We start from the raw sequence: 7247 nt of genomic DNA, 5'->3' as shown, positions 1-7247 counted from the left end.
TTTGACGGGGATTGCATTAAATCTGCATAATGCTTTAGGTAATATGGTCATTTTAACTCTGTTGATTCTTCCAATCCAAGAACACGAAATATCTTTCCATTCCTTTGTATCTTCTTCAATTTCTTTTGATAGGGTCTTATAGTTTTCATTATATAGGTCCTTCACTTGTTTCGTTAAATTTATTCCTAGGTGTTTTATTCTTTTTGTTGTAACTGCAAAAAGAATTATTTTTCCATTTCTTTTTCTGACACTTCATTATTAGAGTATAGAAGCGATATGGATTTTTGAACATTGATTTTGTATTCAGGGACTTTACTGTATTTGCTTATTGTTTCTAGTAGTGTTCTTGTGGAGTCTTTAGGGTTTTCTGTATAGAGAATCATGTTATCCGCAAATAGTGACAGTTTGACTTCTTCCTTTCCTATTTGGATGCCTTTTATATCTTTCATTTGCCTGATTGCACTTGCTAGAACCTCCAATGCTATATTGAATAACAGTGGTGATAGTGGACAGCCTTGTCTTGTTCCTGATCTTAGAGGCAAGATTTTTAGTTTTTCACCATTAAGTATAATGTTGGCTGAGGGTTTGTCATAGATGGCCTTTATTATGTTAAGGTACTTTCCTTCTGTACCAGTTTTGTTAAGTGTTTTGATCATAAATGGATGCTGTATCTTGTCAAAGGCTTTTTCTGCATCTATTGATAGGATTATATGATTCTTATTTTTTAATTTGCTTATGTGGTGTATCACATTAATCGATTTGCATATGTTGGACCATCCTTGTGCCTCTGAGATGTGCCCACTTGATCGTGATGTATAATCTTTTTAATATGTTGCTGTATTCAGTTTGCTAGTATATTATTTAGGATTTTTACCTCTGTGTTCATAAGAAATATTGGTCCGTAGTTCTCTTTTTTTGTGTGTTATCTTTACCAGGTTTTGCTATCAGAGTAATATTGGCCTCATAAAATGAACTGGGAAGTATTGCCTCTTCTTCAATTTTTTGGAAGCGTTTGAGGAGAATAGGTATTAAATCTTCTTTGAATGTTTGGTAGAATTCACTGGTAAAGCCATCTGGTTCTGGACTTTTACTTTTTGGTAAGTTTTTGATGATTGTTTCAATTTCCATTTTGTGATATAATTTGAAGTGGGGCAGAGTTATACCTCCAGCCTCGTTCTTTTTTCTCAGGATGGCTTTGGTAGTTCGGGGTCTTTTGTGCTTCCATACAAATCTGATGATTTTTGTTCTATTTCTTTAAAAAATGCCGATCAAATTTTGATGGGGATTGCATTAAATCTGTATAATGCTTTAGGTAATATGGTCATTTTTAACTGTGTTGATTCTTCCAACCCAAGAACACAAAATATCTTTCTATTTCTTTGTAACTTCTTCGATTTCTTTTAATAGTGTCTTATAGTTTTCATTATATAGGTCCTTCACATGTTTTGTTAGATTTATTCCCAGGTATTTTATTCTTTTTTGCAATTGCAAAAAGAATTATTTTTTCCATTTCTTTTTCCGACACTTCATTATTAGAATACAGGGGCGCTATGAATTTTTGAACGTTGATTTAGTATCCAGAAACTTTCCATAGGTAGTCTTTTTGTCCTCTTCTTACACTTTTTTCTTATTGCTACACATTGCCTCCCGAGTAGGTACTTATAGTCAATATTTTTAAATTCAACAGAGATGTGTCATAATCTGCAATGTGAAAGTCCTGGGCTCTGGAGATAACAAGATTACTAAAGTTTGCTTCAAAGATTTGAAGGCCCCACAGTGAGGGTATGTCATCACTCTCATCTTCATTATCATCATGAAAACTATCCTTTCTTGTTTACACAGGACAGATGCTGTACGATGGTCTTTACATGTGTGAACTCAGTTAACCTTTAGTGTAACCTACAGGGTAGACGTATTCGGCTCCACTTTAAAGATGAAGGGATGCAAGCTCAGGAGAGTTAAACAATTTGACTAAATTTGCACAGCTGATAAATCTGCAAGTCATGTATCTGAAATTCCAATTAAAATCATTTTGCAATTGTCTCTACATGACTTCTATAACAAATGTCAGTACCGTATAGGAAACAGAAAGGGCGGTTGAGGGCCGCGACGATCATGACCATAGTGGTGAAGGAATTCTGTTCCTTCATAGAGGAGGAATCACTTCTGCTAAATTTGGAAGGCAGCCATGACCCTATGAAGTAGAAAAGGAGTGGGGAGAAGATTATTTCAGTTATTTTTATAGTTACAAATAAGGAAGTGCAACATTGGAGGAACAGAGAAGCGTTATTACAAAAGCACAAATAGCATGATATAGGCTCTATTTCTGTGATGTGTGCGTGTATTGCAGAGTATCTTAATGTGAAACATAGCATGTAATTTATCAATATGAAACTTTTTTGAGATTTCAGCAATCGGTTCTATAGAAAGACATTTAATTAGACAATCTTGTTTTCAAATGAGAAAATGTTATTGGCAACATAATCAGATGTCATAATAGTAGCACTACTATTTTATTAAAATCTTATGATACAACAGAAATTGTTTAAATTAAATTAGAAGAGTTATTAACGTTGATATTTCGAACCCAAAAGATAACATCGATCATGGTTTTTTTTTCAGGTTACTCTTTCGATTCTTGTTAGTAGTCTGTATTTAACCCTAGGCATTTGGCTATTGGCTAACTGCCAAGAGTTATAGTTTTCAGATGAATTTCTATGCACTTCTTCCGTTCTCTGTGCTGACAATTGTTATAGGTTTGTTTCTTAATAACTTCAACTTTTCCTAAATAATATCTTTTTTATTTTTGTGCAATTCAAGTCTCATCTGAATAGTGACTGGATACTCATATCCTCCAGAAGCTTAAGTCTTTTGACCTAAGCACTGTTTCAACTGTTGCGTTAGATGCTCCATATATGTGCTTCCTTTTTATATTTCAAGTGAAGGACTCTGCTTGTTTTGTAGGATCAGTGTCAATGTTAAGGTAAGAGTATCTTTCATAGTCTTCATTGGAATGCCAAAAAAGGAATGATTGACATAAACTAGATGCTTTATGAATTTCATTCAGGTGGGAGAAAAAACATTTTACTCTAAAAATGCATCGTTATCTAGAATATCAGAGATCATCAAAAATACCATTTAGAAATTTAGAAATCATTTTGAAATAGGAGAGAAACAAAAAGATTTTATTATTGATTGGTAGATATTTAAGGTTATTTTCTAATTTTCTAATCTAATCATTATGATAGTTATAGGTAAGTCTATATAGTAAAATCTCTTGTTAATATTCCTAGGGATTTCAGAAAAAAAAACTTACTTTTAAAAATCTTGTCTTGGTATTTAAAATATATTAATTTACTAGAAAAATGGAGGCCTTACTTGACTTTAGAGAAGTCCTGCTGCTGAGTTGCTTTATTGCAGTAAAAGACTCAGGAATTGAAGTGGAAGGCTCTACTTAGATTCATGGCAACCTGGCTGAACTATTTCATTGTAATCATTCTTAAGTGTATCCTTAAAGTATTTTTAATAAAGAGATTCCATAACTCAATTTTATAAATTGCCAGAGAGTTTTACTAAGGCTAAAATTAGGTAATTTTTCTTGTATTGTAACTACAACTCATTTTTCTGATTAATGCTTATGAGCTGAAGTCCCTGATTCAGACACAAGTGAATATGCTATGACTATCACAGGCCTTTTTCTTTTTGCCACTGTCCCAAAGCATTTATATTTGTCTATGTCTGTAATTTCTGTATTTCCAATTTTATTTCTTTATTTAAATTATTTCAACAGGTTATGCCTCTTGATTTTTATTTTTTAAAATGTTCCTTTAATCTTTTCTAATATAGATATAATTCATCTTTATTATTTGAATTTTAATTTAGTCTTCTGATTGACAGTAGTAATGCATACTTAGGGTGATTTCCTATTCTTGTGTTGAACTTCAGAAATGAAAGCCTGAACGTTGGAGACCCAGTATTGCCTGCCAGAACTAAATCACTTGTTTGGAAGGGATGAAGACCAATCACTCATAAATATTCTTTATGTTCATGACATTTTTTAAGGTGAAGTTTTGAAAGCGGTTATTTAAAACTAAAGAGTCAGCTTAGAGCAACATATTTTCAGCTTCATCGGTTGTTAATTTATTGAATGTCCACAGAGCCAGTAGCCTGTGATTAGTGTATTTTACAGGCTATCATAGGAAGATTTATCAGTCAACACTAAATCCTTTGGTTCAGATGATTAAAACTTTAAAAATAGCTTTTGAATGTTTATATCTGGGAGAAATTTCATTTGAAGTAATGTTGAAAAAGAAGATATTGGTAGGCCTATTTTTTGTTGTAGTTTTTAGGAAATAATGATAGCAGATGACTTTATATAAATAAGAATATTTTTTACTTAGTATTTTGGGATTTTTTTTTTTAAATTAAAAAAAAGAGATAAAATGGCAGTAAATACAGGAATATTTTAATCTAATTTTAAGTTCTTGAACCTGCACACCACAGAAATGTTTGTCAGTGATTTTCTCCTGGAGACATAAATGATCATTGTCTCCAGGGAGCTATATCAACCTTAAGTTTTTAAAGTTCCTCTTGCTCTGGGGTGCACAGTGGTTGAGGACCACTGCTCTGCATCACATGTTTCTGTGAGAGACTAAAGCACTTGCAGAAATGAACCTGTAATCAGTACAAGTATCTAGGTGAGAATATAGATGTCTAGGTGAAATAAAATAGATTTTCTTTTCTCTAGGGAAATTAAAATTAGGAGTAATTGTAGTTATTTAAAAGCTATATGTTTAGTTTTGCCAAAAAAGAAGAGAGCAATCTGTGAGCCTTCAAAATCCAGGTGTAATGAGGCAATGCATGAGGAGTTTGTAACTCACTACTCACTTTCAGTCTCCTTACTTCCCGAATTCATTTCCTGATGCTCTTTCCTATCCATGCAATATGAATATATGTTCATAAACAAAGATATTAAAAGAATCTCTTTTTTGCTGAAATTCTGTACCTATTCTTTATTCTTCCTCTTTGCTTAAATTTGGGCTAAGAATGAGTCTCAGACTTTGAGATTCCTTCTAAAATAGAAATGAAGATCAAGAAGGTTACATTTGGCAAAGCTAGAAATATAACAGCACATGGTGTCTGGCCAGCTTTGTAACCATCTTTTTCTGAGTGACATTTTCTTGCTGTTCATCAGCTGAAAGTCTTCAGATGAACTGACATGGAGGAATGCCTTAGGCAAGCCTTTGGAGAGGCTGTGAGATTAGTGAGAGCTGGTTTTATGGATGTGAATACATGTTGAGAGCCAAAAACAAAGGAGATAGGAGTAGAACCAAATAGAAAAGAAAGAAGTTGCTTTTAAATAATATGTTTTCAATCCTTGCAGGTTTTGTCAAATAATGTTGTGGGTGTTCTGGAAAAATGGAATCAAACTAAGAGTTTCATGATTTATGACAAGAACAAGAAGATTAAAGAGTGAGCAGGGAATGACTAGAGAAAAGGGTGAATGGGCCTATTTAGCAAATACCCTCCTTTAGTGAGAATTAGGAGAAAACTGAGACATTATTTATATGGACTGCACACATGAAAACAAAGGAAAATAACACTTTGAAGTTAGGTTATTCCTGGTCATCCATCATGAAATAAGTTATAGAACAAAACCAAAGCTGTGCCTAGGTTTAACATAAACTGTTTGCTAGAAACAAGTGTTCACATGTCATTTTAGAATTTTGATTAAGTTCATGTCAGGAGATTATGAGTAGTCTCTCAAAACTAAGGACCCTTTCGCAGTCAGCAAGATTGACTACTTCTGAGGGCTACATAACAATAGACAAGTTAGCAATGCTATTGATAGCAGTCGGTGTGTACTGGGAAAACAAACATCAATCTACTAAGTAGGATGACAGCATGAGGTACCAGATGACTATAACAATAGTCTTAACAGTAAGAAAATGCAATTTCCCTGCTGTGTTTTATGCCTAGTTTTATATGACTACTATATTATACAAATTAATATTTAATGCAGTTCAACATCATGCTTGTCAAACAGTAGTGTAGGATATAAACCATTGCAAAATCACACGTTTTCTGTGTTTGACAGAGAATAATATCATACTTTTTTCCGTTTTTCATTACAGCTGCTTCAAGCTCAGAAGTGGTCTCACCAAAAAGGAGTCTCCTTTTGCAGTCAATATTATTATGTAAATCAAACTGACCCTGTGAAAGTGAAAGAAGAGCAGATTTAGTTTTCAACTGTTCTGAGAAATAATATCATGAATTATTTGAGAGTATTCTGCATATGGAAGGAATGAGATAACATATTCAAATTAAAACATTGACCTCTTATTTTTGTCTTACTCAAATTTACATTGAGAAATATGACTTCAGAGGATGGAGTGTGTAATAATCCAGAAAGACGTTCCTGGGCTTGTCTTTTTTCCTTTGATATGCTTGTGGCTTGGTCAGTGGACAAGAAGGTGGGCAGGTCAAGGAAAGAATTTAGTAAACTCTTTACCTAAAGAGGAAAGACACCCACTGTGTATTCCTGGGCAGCTGTCTCGATTGACAACAGCCTGTGACTGTACCTTGCCATCCTTAAGAGGTGAATGGTAGCCCCATCTTTTCTTGGGCTCACGGGGAAAACTGAGATACTTTTCCCTATTTTTTTTCAATTTGAAGTCAACTTATTTATTTACTTACTTACTTACTTATTTACTTATTTAGCATTGAAGATGTGCTGGTGTTCAGTGAAACTTGGCTGGCATATGTCAGAATGGCCATATCATTGATCATGACCAGTTTAGGCAAAATAATAAAGCCAACAGAATTGGTCATTGCTCTCCATCCACTTCTTTCTACATTTATTTTCACATTTTCAATTCTACTTTTTCATGCCCATTATCAATCCTCATGCATATCCTAACCAGACTATATTTCATTTGAAAGTACATATCCAGTAATTTTTTTTCCTCATTAAAATACCCATACCCTTGATGTCCTTACTGAATATTAAAGAAATATTATTACTGAAAATTTAAATGTAATTTACTCTATTTTAGAATTTTTGTTTTTCATAATTAACAAGACCTCTAGTATTTCTAGGCACTAAGTACAATTGATGAGGATATATTGTGGTCGGGAGTGGCCTTCCCAGTAGCCTCATAATTATCACACATGGTGAGATGATGTAACCATAGCAATTAAGGGCTTTTGACTCTGTATGTGGTAACTCAAGCCAGAGTATATGTAGT

The 7247-nt window shown here is 33.4% G+C and overlaps 1 long non-coding RNA gene across 1 annotated transcript in view; it reads right to left on the bottom strand.

The window, feature by feature from the left end:
- Nucleotides 1-1509: 1509 nt before the first annotated feature.
- The window catches only part of LOC112481387, a 56048-nt gene continuing 50310 nt past the window's right edge, over nucleotides 1510-7247 (bottom strand). The window contains exons 2-3 of the long non-coding RNA XR_003046892.1: nucleotides 6113-6213; nucleotides 1510-2194 (exon numbers count right to left, since the gene is read on the bottom strand). This is a non-coding gene — a long non-coding RNA (uncharacterized LOC112481387). The remainder of the gene's footprint in view (nucleotides 2195-6112; nucleotides 6214-7247) is intronic.

The sequence above is a fragment of the Pteropus alecto genome, unplaced genomic scaffold (assembly GCF_000325575.1).
Source record: "Pteropus alecto unplaced genomic scaffold, ASM32557v1 scaffold72, whole genome shotgun sequence".
In the NCBI taxonomy this organism is placed as follows: domain Eukaryota; kingdom Metazoa; phylum Chordata; class Mammalia; order Chiroptera; family Pteropodidae; genus Pteropus; species Pteropus alecto.
The sequence above is the reverse complement of the archived record's forward strand: the minus strand, read 5'-3'. Positions and strand labels throughout refer to the sequence as shown.